Here is a 20,275-nt window from a genome sequence, read left to right as displayed (position 1 = left end):
CCACGGTCCGTCCTAGGCTAGCACAGGCAAGGCAGATGCCTTACCTCTTGCACCACTGCTCCGGCCCCATTTTTTTTTTTCAGAGCCTGTTTACTCTTGAATATTTATAAAATTATTTCTTTTTTTAAATTAATGTTATTGAAACCATTGTGGTTTACAAAGTTACTCACAGTTAGATTTTAGATATATAGTGAACAGGGGTATTCCCACCACCAGTATTGACCTACTTCCACCAATGTTTCCAAGAAAGTATCCTTGAAAAACATCTCCACTTTACGTGGGTAAAAATTATATCCTTCCTTGATATCCTTCCAGGATTTCTTTTGAGTAAAGAACCAGTTGGGGGGCTGGAGAGATAGCATGGAGTTAGGATGTTTACCTTGCATGCAGAAGGACGGTGGTTCAAGTCCTGGCATCCCGTATGGTCCCCCGAGCCTGCTGAGAGTGATTTCTGAGCATAAAGCCAGGAGTAACCCCTGAGCAATGGCCAGGTGTGACCCCCCCCCCCAAAAAAAAAGAACCAGTTGGGATTCTTCTACAAACCCATTCAATTGGAATAATTTCACTATTGGGTACAATAAAAGCAGTATCCCCATATTTTCTGGTAAAAGCATTTTTGATACCTGCTACTTACAATAACTGAAAAACACAGCTGGTAATTTTTATTTGAGATCACAGCTTTCAGCTCTAATTGGTTCTTTCTGACTGCATTTCCTGCTGTAATTTGGTCCTTGGACTGTAGGAGAAACCTCAGCTGCCGCCATTATTAGGAGAGGACAAAGGACTTTTCAAGGATGATCCAATAATGACCCACAGTGGTCTGAGGAACAACTGATTGCTGAAAAAAAATTTGCCTTATTTGAATTGTTATAGGCCAAACTGAAGTGGGCATTATGAGTCAGACTTCACAGACCATTTTTGAGATACTGGAAAAGTCCTGGTTGCCTCAGAATTGTATACTGGTTGAGATTGAATTCGGTGTTGAAGTAAACACTAAAATAATTGTTCTTGCTGATGTCATTGATATGATTCATAGAGACTTTGGCCATCAGGAAATTGAAGCTAGTAAAAAGACAAACTGTGATCTCGAAGAAATAACTCCTGAAGGGCTCCAAATGGTCAAATTTTTTTTGAATGGTTGCAGTAATTGTAGATTGCTTCTAAAATCAGAAAGTCAGTGTTGGGTTGTAGTATTAATGGGCTTAACCTCTGGTCTTGGTCACTATGAAAACAATTAGGAAGGCATATGGAAATCTTGGGATTCCCTGTGAACCTACAGTAACATCTGCTCACAAAGGACTTGATGAAACTCTAATGATTAAATCTGAGTATGAAGGAGATGGCATTCCTAAGGTACTTATGACAATGGCAGGGAGAAGCAATGATATAGGTCCAGTGCTTTCTGGTACCCCATTACAGCTGTCCTTCCCTCACTCCAGACTGGGGAGTTCAGGATGCGTGGTCTTCTCTTCGACTGCCCAGTGGTCTTGGCTGTTCAACAGTACTTTCTCCAGAAGGATAGCTAAATTTGCAGTTCAGATATTCAAATTAAATGATTATTTGGTATGGCCAGATCGCAAGCAATGTATTGAACACATGAATTTCCTTGAAGTAGGCTAATAAAAATAACCAGAGAAGGCAATCTATAAAAGTGAACATCACTGCTTGATACAAGAGAAGTCATAGCTTCTGTTTCAAACTCTGCAAATGCCCCAGTTGAAGGTCTCAATCCAATTGGCTTTATTATGTGATCCCTCACAGCTTTGTTTAGAAGGCAGCCCAAGTTATAAGGAAATCTGATTTCTAACTATATGAATTAGCAAGGAACCTCTATAAACTGAAAAAAATATGGGGGATGCTAGAAAGATTGTATTTCTGTGGGACTTATACTTGGCAGTGAAATTAGCTGATTATTACCAGTGAAGTTTGCATTTTTTTTACCACACCCGTTTGATGCTCAGGGGTTACCCCTGGCTAAGCGCTCAGAAATCACCCCTGGCTTGGGGGGGATCATATGGGACACCAGGGGATCAAACCTTGGCCCGTTCCTTGGCTAGCGCTTACAAGGCAGAACCTTACCTCTAGCACCACCTCGCCGGCCCCTAGTTTGCAATTTTCTAAGTTTGGGTTTTTAAAGTTTAAATTTGCTATTTATGCAAACCACAGATGCAACAACACTGAAAACATGAGATCAAACCTACAAGATCCAAAGTTTAACATGTATTGTTCAGGTGGCTAACTGGGAAGTGGGATGGTCAAGAGTGAGGGAAACGAGATCTCTGATGGAGGAAAGTTGACAATGGTGGTGAGTGAGATTGGTTCTAAACACAACTACAACTCAAGTAAAACTCAATAATTTTGCAAATGTTGGTTCTTTAAAATAATTATTCTATTGGGGCTGGAGCAGTGGGGCAGAGTGTAAGACATTCGCTTTACTGGTGCTAGTCTAGGTCAGGCCGTGGTTTGATCCCCTGAAGTCCCATAGCCAGGAGCAATTTCTGAGTGCATAGCCAGGAGTAACCTCTGAGCGTCATCAGGTGTGGCCGATACCCCTCCCCAATTAATTTATTAGTCATGTGGGTAGAACTGACATCTCTCTACTTCACGGACATCTCTGTCCTCTTTCTTTTTTAAATTTAATTTTTTTTATTTAAAGAACATGTATCACATCACTAGTTGATCATATTACGTTTGTTTCCAGATAAGTGGGAGTGAAATTATTTTAAAAAAAGAAATAGGGGCCAGAGAGATAGCACAGTGGTAGGGCATTTGCCTTGCTCGTGGCCAACCCAGGAGGAACCTCAGTTTAAATCCCGGAATCCTACATGGTGTCCCACGCCTGCCAGGAGTGATTTCTGATTGCAGAGTCAGGATTAACCCCTGAGTGCCACAGGTGTGACCCAAACCCCCCTCCTAAAAAAGCACTGGTAAAGCTTTATGGCAAAATAAGAGAGAAAGAAGAAAAAGAAAGAAAGAAAAGAAAGAAAGAAAGAAAGAGAAAGAAAGAGAAAGAAAGAAAGCAGAAAGAGAAAGAAAGAGAGAAAGAAAGAAAGAAAAAAAGAAAGAAGAAAGAAAGAGAAAGAAAGAGAGAAAGAAAGAAAGAGAAAGAGAAAGAAAGAGAGAGAGAAAGAGAAAGAAAAAAGAAAGAAGAAAGAAAGAAAGAAAGAAAAAGAAAGAAAGATAGAAAAGAAAAATAAAAGTACAGTGACAAGCAAATTCATGAAAATTATTGTATTTCCAATGAAGTCATTAAGTAGCAGCAGGTTTAGTAATTGCTCTTATTGCCAATTGATCATTCTGTTAATTCATTTATTTCTGAAGATTAGGTGGATTCAGGTACACATTGGCATCTTAATTTATGTGTAACTATGGGGATGACTATATTAAACAAAAATGGAGTTATCACTAGACTGTACAGATCAAGAATTCCAAGTACAATTGCCAATGTTGCAGCTTTTGTGAGGCATGTTTCTGGTTTCCAGGCTTCAAGAAGTAGGAAAAGGCAGTGGGGAGATGCATGCATTCACTTAAAAAATGTCCTGGTCATATCACCTCCCAAACTGGAAGACCTGGAGTTTTGATCAAATTGGTGTGTCTACAGAGAGCTGTAGAGGAGTGGTGAAGCAGGGTCATTGATGAAGCATCAATTCTGGATGATGGATGCAGCAGGCACAGCTTCAGCAGGGTTAGGACTTGGTCCATCCTTTCTTCCTGAGTTTGCCAGCTTTCAGCTGTATGGCCAATGAACTCATAATGTTTACATCTCTTTTGAAAACAGAGTAAACCAATGTAGCTGGCCAAGTACAAACATGGCAGCTGTGTTTTTCCTTCTCCTTTTTTCTTTTTTTGGTTTTTGGGCCACACCCGGCGATACTCAGATACTCCTGACTGCTCAGAAATAGCTCCTGGCAGGCACAGGGGACCATATGGGACACCGGGATTCGAACCAACCACCTTTGGTCCTGGATCGGCTGCTTGCAAGGCAATCGCTGCTGTGCTCCGGGCACTTTCCTTCTCTTTCTTATCCTTCACTCCTAACTAATGCATAAAAGAAAAATGAAATGAAGTTCATCTCATTTCACATCCTCTAATAAGTCTGAAGAATAGTGGGTGTTGGAGCAAAATATGGTCCAAGTATATGGAATTAATGAACACATTCAATCTCTTTGTCATATCTTATTAGCACCCTGTGTTATAAGGGGGGTTAATTTATTGGGTGGTGTTCTTTAAGGCTTCCTCAAACTCTATGCTGTGACATAGGAGATATATGGTGTGACTGTTATTCTTAGAATTTTAAAAAGTAATGTTGGTGGAATCCAAGAGATTTGGGGGAACTTGATCCTGCCATAACAACAAAAGTGAGAAACCCTATCTATGTGCTGCAGATCTTAATACAGACCATTGCTCTAAATTGGATTTGGGTTTCCAGCTTGCACAGATTCATTAGCAGAAGAAGCACAAGCTCATGCAAGCCAAGCTCTCATTTACCTCGGTCTGTTGTCATCCTGTGATTCAGTCAAGAGGCTGCATTTCTGTTTCCAATTACGACTTGATTAGCTACTAGGCAAGAGACACAAGTGAAAAACTAGTCCTAGATAAGCCAGCTGAGACTAAAACTGAGAACATTAAGCAAATCCAGCCTATACTGCATCTGACTGCACGGTGCCTATGGCTCAGCCTCAGAATAGCAATGGGAAAACATAGCAAGTATGAAATTTCCAGATCTCCAGGAGGGTTCTGCAAACCTCTTCACAGTCCTCCTGCCCTCAAACCATTTATAAATGCTCTTGTATGACCCAGAAGGTAGGATGAGCTCAGAGACACAGTTTTACTGAGGTTTGGAGGGTGGTGGTGAAGCCTTAAATTGGAATCTGGACTTTTTACCTACTAGCTGAGTTTCTGTGAACCTATTACCTGCCTTCACTGAACTGTTCTTTCCCTTTGGGAAAGTAACCATGATTTTGACAACACCAGCACCTTACCTAACATGGCTTCAGTAGACAAGATCTGAGTCTCAGTTTGGGTGTTCTGGCTGCTTTCACTTACCTTCATTGTCTTCTGCTCCTTCTACAACTGTAGTTTTCAAGCCTTGACCTTTGCCAAACACCAAGTTACTTCTGTTTCTTTTGGGGAGATTAAGACTCAAATGAATTGGGGAGTTGGTGGCAGCCATTTTTTTCAAGTTCTATTTAAAATAGACTCATTATCTAGTCCATCTATAGATCTCTGAGGGAAGAAACTGTAGATGGGGTGTTAGGAATAAGTCTTTTTGAGGACCTAATTTAATGGTGGCCCCGGTCCAGGTATTAGCACATACTTGTTAGAATTGTACATTCTCAGGTCTCTTTGGATCCTACTAAATTAGAATCACTGGGAGATTGAGCAGCATAGCTGTGAGCTAGTCACCTGGATATCCCTAAGTCATTCTGCACAACAGATGAATGGATAAAGAAATCATGGTATCTGCACATACAATGGAATACTATGCAGCTAGTAGAAAATATAAAATTGTGTGGTTTTAGATTATGGTAGGATGTACAGATTGTTGAACCAATCACATTGAGACATCTTGGTTGAGTAAGGAGATTGAATTGTTTACTGTCAAGATGGACTGCAAATAGGCTATCACCTGAAAATGTGTCCGAGAGCATAGACACAGAACACCTCAAATAAAAAGATTCCCGGCAACACAGTACACATGTGGGACAAACCAGAGAAAAGCAAAGCAATGGGTTTCTTGACTGATTACTTGGTGACAATACACTGTGGTGCACTGAAGCAGTATGGGCACAAACATAGTACTTGGGGGGGGTCTTGTTGATAGGAATATTTGGGGTGGTTGTTTTAAGCCCTGTCCATTATATTTGTTGATCTACTAAATGTTTTCATGACCCCCATTCCCTTTTCCACTTAGAAAACAAGTTGGTCTGGATCCTTCTGTTCTGAATCATAATTTATGATTTATGGTCCATTCATCACTGCCCAAACCACTAGAACAGGCTACTGAAAGGTCATGCCTCTTAGTTGTCTGAGTAGCAACCCATTTATGCCCCTAAATTTCTTACTGTACTCACAGGTTGAGGATTTAAATAAAAAATTCATGAGGATTGTCCAAATAAAAAATAACATTTTTAAAAAAGAACCTGAGGATCAAAAACTGAAATTTCATTCTTCCCATATCATTACATCACACACAAACCTTGACAACATTATGCCAACTAACATAAGAAAATCACAAAAAGACAAATACTATTTGATTCCGCCTAGATGAGATACCTTGAATAATCAAATTCACAGAGCAAAAGTTGAATGGTTTTTCAGAGCTGGAGGGGATCTAGACATAAGAAGTGATTTTGGGGGAGGACTTGAAAGGTAGTGAAATGAAACGCAACAGAAAGAGAGAGAGAGAGAGAGAGAGAGAGAGAGAGAGAGAGAGAGAGAGAGAGAGAGAGAGAGAGAGAGAGAGAGAGAGAGAGAGAGAGAGAGAGAGGACATAGCCTTTTAACACTTGCCTAATGTTTGCAGAAAGCAAGAGTGGGGAACAGGGAGCCTGGAACTCTGGGGCCAAACTGGTACGTTTCGTGGGACAAGAAACACTTCTTTATATATATATATATATTGTTCACTTTTTTAATTTAAACAACTTTATTACATACATGATTGTGTTTGGGTTTCAGTCATGTAAAGAACACCACCCATCACCAGTGCAACATTCCCATCACCAATGTCCCAAATCTCCCTCCTCCCCACCCAACCCCCGCCTGTACTCTAGACAGGCTTTCTATTTTCCTCGTACATTTTCATTATTAGGATAGTTCAAAACGTAGTTATTTCTCTAACTAAACTCATCCCTGTTTGGGGTGAGCTTCCTGAGGTGAGCTGTTACTTCCAGCTCTTTTTCTTTCATGTCTGAAAGTTGTTATTGCGAAAATGTCTTTCATTTTTCTTAAAACCCATAGATGAGTGAGACCATTCTGCGTCTTTCTCTCTCTCTCTCTGACTTATTTCACTCAGCATAATAGATTTCATGTACATTCATGTATAGGAAAATTTTATGACTTCATCTCTCCTGACAGCTGTGTAATATTCCATTGTGTATATGTACCACTGTTTCTTTAGCCATTTATCTGTTGAAGGGTATCTTGGCTGTTTCCAGAGTCTTTCTATGGTAAATAGTGCTGCAATGAATATAGGTGTAAGGAAGGGATTTTTGAATTGTATTTTTGTATTCCTAGGGCATATTCCTAGGAGTGGTATAGCTGGGTCATATGGAAGCTCGATTTCCAGTTTTTGGAGGAATCTCCATATCACTTTCCATAAAGGTTGAACTAGATGGCATTCCCACCAGCAGTGGATAAGAGTTCCTTTCTCTCCACATCCCCGCCAACACTGCTTGTTCTCATTCTTTGTGATGTGTGCCAATCTCTGGGGTGTGAGGTGGTACCTCATAGTTGTTTTGATTTGCATCTCCCTTGATGACCAGTGATGTGGAGCATTTTTTCATGTGTCTTTTGGCCATTTGTATTTCTTCTTTGTCAAAGTGTCTGTCCCATTTTCTTCTCCCCATTTTTTGATGGGATTAGATGTTTTTTTCTTGTAAATTTCTGTCAGTGCCTTGTATATTTTGGAGATTAGCCCCTTGTCTGATAGGTATTGGGTTAATAGTTTCTCCCACTCAGTGGGGGGCTCTTGTATCCTGGGCGCTATTTCTTTTGAGGTGAAGAAGTTTCTCAGTTTAATATATTCCCATCTGTTAATCTCTGCTTTCACTTGCTTGGAGAGTGCAGTTTCCTCTTTGAAGATGCCTTTAGTCTCAATGTCCTGGAGTGTTTTGCCTATGTGTTGTTCTATGTATCTTATGGTTTCGAGTCTGATATCAAGGTCTTTCATCCATTTGGATTTAACCTTCATACATGATGTTAGCTGGGGTCTAAGTTCAATTTTTTTGCAAGTGGCTAGCCAGTTGTGCCAACACCACTTGTTGAAGAGGCTTTCTTTGCTCCATTTAGGATTTCTTTCTCCTTTATCAAAAATTAGGTAATTGTATGTCTGGGAACAATCTCTGAATATTCAAGCCTATTCCACTGATCTGAGGGCCTGTCTTTATTTCAATACCATGCTGTTTTGATAACTATTGTACTTTGATAACTACTGTACTTTGTAGTACAGTTTAAAGTTGGGGAATGTAATTCCTCCCATAGTCTTTTTCCCAATGATTGCTTTAGCTATTCTAGGGTGTTTATTGTTCCATATGAATTTCAAAAGTGCCTGATCCACTTCTTTGAAGAATGTCATGGGTATCTTTAGAGGATCGCATTAAATCTGTACAATGCTTTGGGGAGTATTGCCATTTTAATGATGTTAATCTTGCCAATCCATGAGCAGGGTATTTGCTTCCATTTCTACATGTCCTCTCTTATTTCCTGGAGCAGAGTTTTATAGTTTTCTTTGTATAGGTCCGTCACATTTTTAGTCAAGTTGATTCCAAGATATTTGAGTTTGTGTGGCACTATTGTGAATGGGGTTGTTTTCTTAATGTCCATTTCTTCCTTATTACTATTCATGTATAGAAAGGCCATTGATTTTTGTGTTAATTTTGTAGCCTGCCACTTTGCTATATGAGTCTATTATTTCTAGAAGCTTTTTCTTGAGAGAAAGAAAGAGAAGTTTCTGAGCAAGATGCATTTGGCTGATGGCCTCCTGCTTTGCTGGCTCTCCCCAGGTCTCCACCTAGGCCCCCTTCTTAACCCTCAGGATTCCCTTTTATATCAATACTGTTGACCATTACAGGGGGACATTTTAGAGCATCATCACCGCTTAAAGATAACATTAATACAGTAATGGGGTGGTTCTTGGCCATGCTCAGGATTTACCCCTTGACTCTTTCTTGTTTGTAGTTGGGGGATCAAACCAGAATCGGCCTTGTGCAAGGCAAGAGCCCGAAATCTCTCTCTGTGCATCTGTCTGGTCCAAGGGTTATTATTTAAGGGGGAAAAGCTTTAGATTCACAGTTGAAAAGAGATCTGGAGATGAATAGTGGTGATGGTTGCACTGTGAGTGTGAATGTGCTGCTTCAGGCCACTAAATGTACATGTAGAGAATGTAACCGGAAGGACCAGGTGATGTACAACAGAGTACATACTTAGTATGTGGCTGACTAAGGTTTAATCCTCAGCATCACATGCTCCCCCTGAGCATCATCAGGCAGAATCTGTACCACAAACAGCTCAGCACTTTGGACCCACGAGTGCATTCCTTGGGCCTTACAAGTTCTATGTGAAGGCCTTTCTCCTCTCCCTCCAAAAAAGGAAGTTAGTAGTAAATTTTGCATCTGTATGTCTTACTAAAATCTAAAATCATTTTTTAAAAGGTAAGTGAAAATTATTTCCTCATTTTTTATAAAACTAAGAAGAAAGGAATAAAGAAAGGCTGGGGCCAGGGGGCGAGTGGTCTCAGATGCATTGGCGGGAAATAAATAAGGACAGAATTAAATATCCAAGCCAAAGTCAATGATAATAGAATCAAGGGACATAAACTTTAACAATCTAAACGTAAAGGGGCCTTAAAGGGACAGGCCAGAAGGCAAAGTGTGGTGGGACAGTCGGGTCCATAGGTGGAGGGAGGTTGACCCTGGTGGTAGAAAAGTCCCTGACTTGTATTGTATATCTGAAACTCAACTATGAAGGGCTCTGTAGATCACAATTATTTAAATAAAATAAAAAGATAACATAAATTAAGAATAAAATAAATAAAAATAAAAAGTGAGTGAGAAAGATGAACTCAGAGAAATCAGTGAGTGAAGAACAAATTCGGAAAGCATGCACGTTCACAGCAACCAGCTCATTCAGAACAACCTTAGAGCACAGGCCTAAGATTCATTCTCCAAGCTACAGAAGTTGGTGACCAAGGAAGATTCCAAAATGGGCGGAACAGTGATTAGAAGGAGCCTCCTTAGAGCCATATACAAGTTATAACAGCAATTATTTTGTTGTTCAGTATGTCCACGAATTCCTGCAATGGAAAACTCAACTGAGATTTGAATGTCCCCAAACCTTCCTTCTCTGTTTGTCTTCACAAAGACCTTTGTATTCCAACTTCTGGCTCTGCAGATCCCAATTGTAGCTGCTTAGAAATAGCCAGTGGCTGTAGATCTTAGACCCTCAACACCCACTGCCCTGCTCCTGGAGCTCCTGGTCTTCATTCCAGAAGGTCACATTATTCATTACAATGGGCCAAAGCACATTTTGGAAGGTAAATGCATTTGCCTGCAGGAACTGCAGAGTTGACACTTAATTAATTAGAAGTGGAGATACTGGCATTAAGCTTCCAAAGAAATCCATTAAAATGTACCTAAATATAATCCAAATACATAGAGAAAGAAAGCAGTCTAAAATACTTTCAGTATTCTTTCTGCAAATTCAGGGCCTAAGAAACCATTGCATCCTGGCAATAGCCTTAGTTTAGAAATGGCCAGTTTGCTTCTTCAAGCACTCTTTGTTTTTAAAAAAGTGCGGATATTTATTTTAAATATATAACATTCTTTTTTATATCTTTATTTAATCACCATGTTTGTACAAACATGTTTGTAGTTGGGTTTCAGTCATAAAAAAGAACACTCCCTTCACCAGCACAACCTTCCCACCACCAATGCCCCCATCTCCCTCCTCCTTCCACTCCTGCCTGTATTCCAGAAAGGCATTCTACTTCTTTCACTCATTAACAATGTTGTGATAGTTGTTAGTGTAATTATTTTTCTCACTGCACTCGCCACTCTTTGTGGTAAGCTTCATATCATGGGCCGGTCCTTCCAGCCCTCATCTCTACTCTCTCTGGGTGTTATTACAATAATGTCTTTTATTTTTCTTAAATCCCATAGCTGAGTGATACTAGTGGGTGTCTATCTCTCTCCCTCATTTCACTCAGCATAATAATTTCCATGCCACCCATGTATAGGAAATTTTCATGATTTCATTTTTCTTGACAGACGCATGGTATTCCATTGTGTTCTGTACCAGTTTCTTTAGTCACTCATTTGTTGTTGGGCATCTGGGTTGATATATAACATCCTTTAGCTTTGTTGTCCACAGTGGTTCTTGGAGATACAGGTTGGTCACCCTAGTTTCATATTTCATTGCTCTATCATATAAGAAGTCAATAACAGTGCTCAATATGGCAATGTCTTGAGAAAATACTTCCATTTATTTATTTTCCATTTGATTATGCCTGCTATTATGATCTAATGCTTATTCCATAGAGACCACTGAAATAGGTAACTGCACATCCAAGAATTGTATTGCAGGCCCCATTCATTGTGTATGTTTTTGCAATTGTTTTCAAAAAATTCAAGATAGTATACTTTTATATCATAATGCCCATGTTGTCAGTTTGCTTTCAGGAAAGGAACCTGGATGCTCGAGACATGGTAGACAATACTTCAGGGAGTAGACTCCTCTTACAGTGCTCACTACCATATTGCTTAGTACTCTAGATGTGAAAATTATGATTGTTCTAAATGTTCCATGCACAATTCAACCCCAGAAGCTTTTATTTAACAAAGTTGACCTCACCATAGATGAAGTGCCTAGAAATAAAAAAACCTCCCCCCCATGTGCTGGCCCCATATTTTTAAGTGCTCTGACCCATTCTATAAGGGTTAGTCCTTCAACTGCAGCCTACAAATAGATCTCCAATGTCTCTATATGGGTGGATGTGAGTTTGTATGTGGTGGACTCCCCTATGTCCATCTCATCTGTATTGTACATAATGCCTACCTATGTTGTATATATTTCGTTATATATAATCCCTCCTTTCTCCCTTGTTACCTACCACCTTACAGATCCTCTTCTATCTTCTCACCTTTTCAACCCTGAACATGAAGATGGTTGTCTGGTGCTGGCCTACAAATATAGCCAAAGAGTCCTTCCTGTTGTTCCATTTTCCCTTTCTCCCACTCCCACCAGGTCACTTCTGGAAGAGAGAATTGAGAATGGAGTCCTCTCTGTCCCTATTTTTCTCCCGGGAGAGGTCCTTAGGCATCCCTATCTTGTCCCTTAGGGAAACATCCTTTAACTAGAGACCATTCTACCAGACTTTTCAGCATGCTCTACAGTGTGAGTGGTCAGCCACTATATAGAGATCCATTAATTACCCGCATTACATTAATAGAAAATAACAGAATATCACATGAGCTTTTTTTTAAATACAAATTAAGGGGCACTGGAATAATAGTAGAGTGGGCAGGGCACTTGACTTGCACATAGCCAACTTGGGTTCAATCCCCAGCATTCCATTGTTCCCATGAACACTGTCAGGACTAATTCATAAGTAATCCCTGAGCATTGCCAGGTGTGCCCCCCCCAAAGGGTGGTAGTCTCTGACTTTGCTGTCCCCAGGTGAGTTCAAGGACATGCTGGCAAGATTTCTGTTCCTGGCCCTGACACCCCCCACCCACCCAATTGGTCAACATATGGCATGAGAGGGATGGTACAGTTTCTCTCAAAGTTATACCAGCTGCCTTGGACCCTGATGAGCTATTACCTGCCATTATTTACTATGAATGATTAAAGAACCTTTGTTCTGTATCTTCCTTTGTATAGTGGGGCTGGCAGAAGCATACAACACATTCATGATTTCAGTGAGGATTAACATGTTTACGCCAATGCATATCAACAGTGACTCATGCTTGGATATGACTTAATTAACACAAATTACTGTGTTCATGGGTGTCAACATAAAAGTGTAGAGTACTGCATGCATTGAATACTGTAGGCATACAAACAGATCTCTTTTTTCTGCTTTTTCAGTGGAAACTCTTAACAGGAGGGAGACACTTGTATTCAACAAAAAGCTTCACTAGAAAGAAATATTACTCTGCTTCTGGAATTTCTTGCTCTATGTGAGGGAATAAACTAGTTATCAGGTCACACCAGATGCAGAACAGTTCTTGACTGTCTCAACTTGCATACTTTCCTGTCCTCTGCCCCAAATTCCATGTCTGTCCATGTTACTCCCCCCTTGATATGCAAATAAGGCCCAAGTTCAAGCAGTTGCTCCTGATCATGAATGGATGATAAATAATGAGGCCACTTTATAAATTTAAGAACATCCTAACTAAATTTTAATTACTTATTTGTTTTTGTTTTTTGTTTGTTTGTTTGCTTTTTGGGCCACACCTGGTGATGCTCAGGGGTTACTGCTGGCTATACGCTCAGAAATCACACCTGGTTTGGGGACCATATGGGATGCTGGGGGATCGAACCATGTCCTAGGTTAGCACGTGCAAGACAAACCCCCTACTGTTTGTGCCACTGCTCCGGCCCCTATTTATTTTTGTTTTTGAGCCCCACCTGGCAGCGCTCAGGGACTACTCCTGACTATGTGCTCAGAAATCATTCCTGGAAGGTTCAGTCCCCAGGAGTCCCATATGGTCCCCCAACCAGGAGTGATTTCTAAGCACATAGCCAGGAGTAACCCCTGAGCATTACCGGGTGTGGCCCGAAACAAAAAAAAAGGGGGGTATTTAAGCTGAGGGAGGAGATAGGGAAAAAGGGAGAAAGGGAGGAAGGAGATAGGGCCAGGAAATGGAGCCTTATCATGCTGGTCAGATTTCTCTATACATGTGAACTCAGGGGTAGAATATAAATCAGAGAGTTTTAATATTTTTTTTTGGGGAAAACCATCTCAGGCAATGCTAATGGTTTATTTAATGGTAACTCTTGCTCCTGTCTAAGGAGACTGTCTTGGGTGGGAGACCATGTACTAGCAAGACAATCAGAAAGATAATGGCACAAAAGAGGAAAGAAGTGGATGGGTCCTAGCACAAGTGACAGAGTCGTAGAAATGAGGCTAGGGCAGATGAGATGAGAAAGGCTTAGAAAGTTCAGATTTTCAACCTGAATAGATATGTCCTGGAGAAGATGAAGAGACGGATATTTAGCTTGAACCTGTGGGATTAAAGACTCTTCCAGGTCTTTAATTCCTGTCAGCATCCCCTTCTTCTTCACTTTGCTCCGCATAAGGTTCTCACAAACCTCCAGCTTCTATTTTCCTAAGAAACAGAGAACCTAGGTGAATTGGTTCTTCCTCTAAGAGAAGGATTTTTTTTAAATAGAAGTTGGGTCTAGGAGACGTGCATTCTGCCACCATTGAAGATCCCTTTCTGTGAAACAGAAACAGCCAAACAGGTCTTCTTTAGGAAGGCCACATGTCACCAAAATCCTTGTCAGAAGAAGAAATTTATTGCAGCACTAGTCACAATATCCAGAATCTGGAAATAACCCAAGTGCCCAGAACAGATGAGTGCATAAAGAAACTATGGTACATCTATAATACCATAGTTAGAATATTCATATTCTATTCTATTCTATTATTCTATTCTATTCAACACTTAGTCTAAAGAAGCGTTTCCTGTGTCAGGAGGGTCTGCACAGAACCAAGTATTTGGACTTGGAATACTATTCAGTTAGAAAAAATGAAGACATGAAATTTTCTTATACATGAATGGATTTCGTATTATATATTATGCTGTGTGAAATAAGTCTGAGGAAGAGGGATAGATATTGATCTCACTCATTAGTGAAATATATCTAAGTGTATATATATATAAAGATATGTATATATAAAGACATATATGTATACATATGTATATATAAAGATAGTATGGCATTAATATCCAGTGACCATTGAGAAGAGAACCAGTACATGCTAGGAAACTTGCCACAAGTAGTTAGAGTGCAGTTAGGAAAGAGAAGAGACCACTATAACAATGATAGTTGGAAACAATCACCCTGGACAAGAACTGGGAGCTGAAAGGAGGCAAAGTAATATACATGATATCTCTTCAGTAACAATATTTTAAATCACAGTGTTCACAGGGAGAGAGACTGAGAGAAAGAGAGAGAGAGAGAGAGAGAGAGAGAGAGAGAGAGAGAGAGAGAGAGAGAGAGAGAGAGAGAGAGAGAGAGAGAGAGAGAGAGAGAGAAAAGAAAAGTGGCTGCCCTACATATGGGCAGAGTGGAAACGCGGGGGGAAATTCTGGATGTTGGTGTGAGGAAATATGCACTGGTGAAGGGTGTTAGACATTGCATGACAGAAACTCCATTATGAACAACTTTGTTTTGTTTTTTGTTTTTTTGTTTTTGGGCCACACCCTGTGATGCTCAGGGGTTACTTCTGGCTATGCGCTCAGAAGTTGCTCCTGGCTTCTTGGGGGACCATATGGGACACCGGGGGATCGAACCGCGGTCCGTCCTAGGCTAGCGCAGGCAAGGCAGGCACCTTACCTCCAGCGCCACCGCCCGGCCCCCATTATGAACAACTTTGTTTATTTTATATTCTTTTTCTCTTCCCCTCATTCTTCCCTCCATCTCTTCATTCTTTTTTATTTCACTTTTCATAATATCTGTATTTAAGCACCATGATTACAAACATGTTTGTAGTTGGACTTTAGTTATAGAAAAGAACGCAACCTTCCCACAACCAATGTCCCCATCTCCCTCCTCCCCCACACCCTGCCTGTATTCAAGACAGGCATTCTACTTTTCTCACTCATTAATATTGTCATGGTAGTTGTCAGTGTAGTTATTTCTCTAACTGCACTCACCACTCTTTGTGTTGAACTTCATATCATGAGCTTGTCTTTCTGGCCCTCATCTCTGGGCATTATTACAATAATGTCTTTTATTTTTCTTAAAACCCATAGATGAGTGAGACTATTCTGTGTCTATATCTCCCTCTGACTTATTTGACTTAGCATAATAGTTTTCATGTCCATCCAACTATAGAAAAATTTCATGACTTCATCTCTCCTGTTGGCTGCATAGTATTCCATTGTGTGTATATGTATATGTATATGTATATGTATATCACAGTTTCTTTAGCCACTCAACAGTTGTTAGGCATTTTGGCTGTTTCCAGATCCTGGCTATTGTAAGTAGCGCTGCAATGAATATAGGTGTGCAGAAGGCAATTTTGTATTGTGTTTCTGTGTTCCTAAGACATGTCCCTAGGAGTGATATAGCTGGATCATATGGGAGTCCAATTTCCAGTTTTTTGAGAAATTTCCATATTGTTTCCCATAAAGGTTGGACTAGACTGCATTCCCAACAGCAGTGAATGAGAGTTCTTTTCTCTCCACATTCCTGCCACACCACTGATTTTTTTTTTTGTGGTGTGTTCCAGTTTCTGTGGTGTGAGATGGTACCTCATTGTTGTTTCGATTTGCATCTCCCAGATGATTAGTGATGTGGAGCACTTTTTCATGTGCCTTTTGACCATTTGTATTTCTTCTTGGAGGAATCATGAACAACTTTGTAACTGTCTATTTCATGGTGAGTCAGTTAAATTATTTATTTATTTAAAAATATAGAATGAGGAGTTTGCTGTGGACCCTACCCTTACATAACAAATACTAAGTCATTTCCTGAAATTGTCTAACATTTGGGTCTTTGAGAAATAGAGCCATAGCATAAGGGCTCTCTTTATCACCCCACCCCCACTTTTCCCAGTGCTAGGAATCAAACTCAGGACCTCACTGATGCAGGTCAGTGCTCTGCTACTCTGCTAACCCTGGCCCCTGGGTAAAGATCTCTAGTACAGAGGCATTGTGTAGGTCATTCCAGAGAACAAAAATGAGGAAACAGTGAGAGAGTGAGGGATAAAGGAAGAATGGAAATTTAGGTTTGACACTGAAGTCATTGGCACCTGTGGAATCAAGACCTCCCCAGACTGATGAGAGGCTCTGCAGAGGGGCCATCTGAAGGTAGTTGACTGTCCTTGTCACCCATATGCTGCTTTTGACCAATTGCAGATTCCCTGTGTTGGGTTCCTAGAACCCTCTCTCGAGTTGCCCATCTTTCTCCAGGGCAGATGACCTGCCCCCCCCCCCAGAGCTGCAGCTGAAGGCAGAGTCAGGCCAGTGAGCCAAAAGTTGTTGACCCCAGGGGAGCAGAGCAGAAAAGAGCTGCTTCTTATCCTGTGTAGGGTTTCTTCAGAGCAGCAATACCAGATGAACCTTTACTTCTGCATCACTTGAGGTTCATAACGGCCAAGTTACCCAGTTACTCAACACATGCATCTCACAGTCAGAAATTCGAGTCAGAACCATTGGGTTCCAAAACTTTCTCTCCTCCCCTGAGCTGTGTTGCAGGGTTCTGAGCTCTAGTCCCTGCACCACTGGACAATCTCTTCCACTTCCTAAAGCCAGTCTGTACTTTTGGTTCTGCACAGATACCGGAAACACTTCTCTGGGCTCAGCATGCATTACTCAATTGTGGGATGTAGATATTACTCAGGGGAGGGGGGAAGATGTCAAATATTTAGTCATCCTGCCAACATTTTATAAGAGATGACTGTGCGAGGGCCTTTGTGTAAGGTCTGAATTTGAGATACAACCTACAAAGACACCAAGGAGATGGACAGTACTGCAATAAGACATGGGAGTTTATTTACCAGCACGCTGGGGTCACCCCTTCAAGACAATGACCCCTTACTGAGCTCTCAGACTCCTTTTATAGGGTAATAGAGGCTTCAAACTTACACAGTTCACCTTTAAATTGATTGGCTATTGTCTACGATGTTTCATTTTATGGCTAGATATCTAGAGTGGAATATCATGGTCTTTATGGCTTTGTCATCTGTGTCTGCTGAAGTAGTAGAGAAGGGTTAGCCACTGGGTTGGCCACTGGGTGCCTGTGACCTTGTCTGTTCGCTGGTCCCCAGGTGTTGCTAGTTTATCTAACTGTTTTGGTACATGCCTTTGAAGTTCCTGAAACTGACTGTTCTGGCCTAGTCTTTGTTCCTTAAAACTTGAGCCTGTCATGGATGCACCTAGGTTCACAACAAAGCTAGGTTACAGTTGATTCTAAATCAAACTTTAGATCCCAAGAGTTGTATGTGGCTGTAAATCACACAGACTAGCACATTTATCTACACACACATGCCTTCACACACACTCAGAGACACATTCACACACAGACTCATTCACACACTCATTTGCCCACACACGTTAGAGACTTATTCACACATTCTCACACTTCACATACTCACTCACACATAGGCACATACTCAAAAACACACTTATACACTCATTCATACTTACACACTTATTCACACCTATATATCCCCTACATTTACAGTTAACATTCTTTTTTTTTCCTTTTGTTTTTGGGCCACACCGGTGATGCTCAGGGGTTACTCCTGGCTATGCACTCAGAAACTGCTCCTGGCTCGGGGGATCATACGGGACAATGGGGGATCAAACCGTGGTCCATCCTAGGCTAGCACTTGCAAGGCCTTACACCCCGTGCCACTGCTTCGGCCTCTGGTACATTCCTATACATAAATACACACACATACATTTTTCTTTTCTTGTCAATTTGTGCAAATTCACTAGATTTTCACAAAGTGGCCTTGACTTTCTCACCATCTTCTAAAACTAAGTGAGTGGTACCCTAATTTTGAGCCTACAAACAGCAGGCCAAAGGGAACATGAGATGACCTAAAGAGTTGAAGCACATTATTTACATGTGGGAGCCTTGATTTCTACCCCAAAACTGCATAATCCCCAGAGCACTGTCAGGAGCCTGTCCTGAGCAAGTACTGTACTGGGAGAAACTCTGAACACAATTGGGTATGCCCACTAAAAAAGAAATGAAAAATAAAATTTACCTGAGAATCTATTCCTGGAATGTAATCCTCTCCCATATTCCCCTGACACATAGTATTCCCCAAATGCTTTTCAATGAAAAAAAAAGTTTGTCTAAATGAGATTGCAAGAGAGCTGTTTAACCTACTCAGTACTTCCTCTAAACATTTTTAAATTAAGCACTTTTCAGGAAAAAGAGCTAATGAGAAATCAGCTCTATTTGGTCCTTAGGGCCTCTCCTAGGTCTTTTAACTTCTAAACAGAGAAGCCATTGCAGACGTTCTTTACTTCCCTCTATTGGAAAATTGGTACAATTAATGTATTTGCACAGTCCCCTCATCATTAGAAATGATTCTCTTTAGTCATTTCTCTATTGGCTTTCGTTCTCCTTAGTAGGAACTCCTGGGGGTCCCAACACCACTGAGTAAACGAACCAATTCCACTTTAAAAATGGATAAAGAGAAAATTGGCCAAGACAGGAGGGAAACTCATCAGATGGGCATTTTCTTCTATGTTACACGTTGCCTCATCCATAACCAGCTCCTTAATAAGTCAAAGTGGAAGGGAAGTGTTGGAAGATCAGTTTCCAAGAAAATTTCCTGTAGGTGTCTGGGAACAGAGCTTTCTAGACCTGCTTCCGGAAAGTTCATTCTCTGCTCAAAGCAGGAAGCAAACTGCACCTTGCCTCATGGGAGCTGAGTGGTTCCTGGGAGTCAGCATACGTACCATTGATAAAAGCAGTAGCAATAACTTATGGCCATTAAATGCTCCCAAAGCAGCAAGAGCTCTCAACACATTTATGCACTCAGCCATTTAGTCCCTGCAATTATTGTAAAAATTGCGCTGTGATTATTTCCATTTTCAGAGCAGAAATGGGAATAGTGGCAGTTTGTACACTTGTCCAAAGGCCAAAGGACCTTTGTCACTCAACCCAGGCCCACACAGCACTTCTTACCATCTAGCTGCCCTAGCACAGCTCCTGTCCTTCCTTCAACTGCCCGCCTGGAAGCTCATTTACCAGAAGGCCAGGACTTTCTGTTTAGGTTCAGATTTGACAAACTCATTAAGTCCTATACATCAGTTCAAGTAAATATCAACTCTAAATAGATCTACCTTCAAAAAATGTAAGGTTAGCTTCATTTGAATGGTTTGAAGAAGACAGACAGATTTGCTCTGGGGGACAAGAGATATAATAGTACAGGAATTAAGGTGTTTTCTTACATGTCACTGACCCAGGTTCTATTCCCAACACCCTCAAGTCCCTTAAATTTCTCCCTGACAGGAGTAATGTCTGAACCAGGAGTAAGGCCTGTGTATCACAGGGCCTAAAAACCAACAAAAAAAATTCAACTTTGAACTGAGTCATCAGATGCCCTCCTGGTTCTATGGTAGCAGCAGCCATAAACTCTTCCTCCTCATCATCATCATCATATTGTTTTGGTTCCATAATTATGATTCCAGTATGTTGAAGTTAAAAGTTTCTACATCCACCAGTATCACCATCACCCATGACCTTTCATCCCTGTCTTTATGTCAAATATGGTCCCATCTGCTGACCATATGTGAATCAATCCAGTGGTCTAAAGCCACTGGTGTGTCTTGTTTGGTCCTGTCTCATACAGGATGAGGGTC

General features: G+C 40.8%; 2 protein-coding genes and 1 pseudogene across 2 annotated transcripts in view; 2 read left to right on the top strand and 1 right to left on the bottom strand.

Moving 5' to 3' along the window:
* EIF1B (eukaryotic translation initiation factor 1B) overlaps positions 1 to 20,275 on the top strand; it is a 634,827-nt gene that overhangs the window by 114,908 nt on the left and 499,644 nt on the right.
* Positions 1 to 20,275, bottom strand: part of GORASP1 (golgi reassembly stacking protein 1) — a 737,102-nt gene that overhangs the window by 576,747 nt on the left and 140,080 nt on the right. The window lies entirely within an intron of this gene.
* Positions 805 to 1,669, top strand: LOC125998183 (bifunctional phosphoribosylaminoimidazole carboxylase/phosphoribosylaminoimidazole succinocarboxamide synthetase-like; annotated as a pseudogene).

The sequence above is a fragment of the Suncus etruscus genome, chromosome 20, assembly GCF_024139225.1.
Source record: "Suncus etruscus isolate mSunEtr1 chromosome 20, mSunEtr1.pri.cur, whole genome shotgun sequence".
Lineage (NCBI taxonomy): Eukaryota > Metazoa > Chordata > Mammalia > Eulipotyphla > Soricidae > Suncus > Suncus etruscus.
Note: the sequence above shows the minus strand (reverse complement) of the source record. Positions and strands in the feature narration are given on the sequence as shown.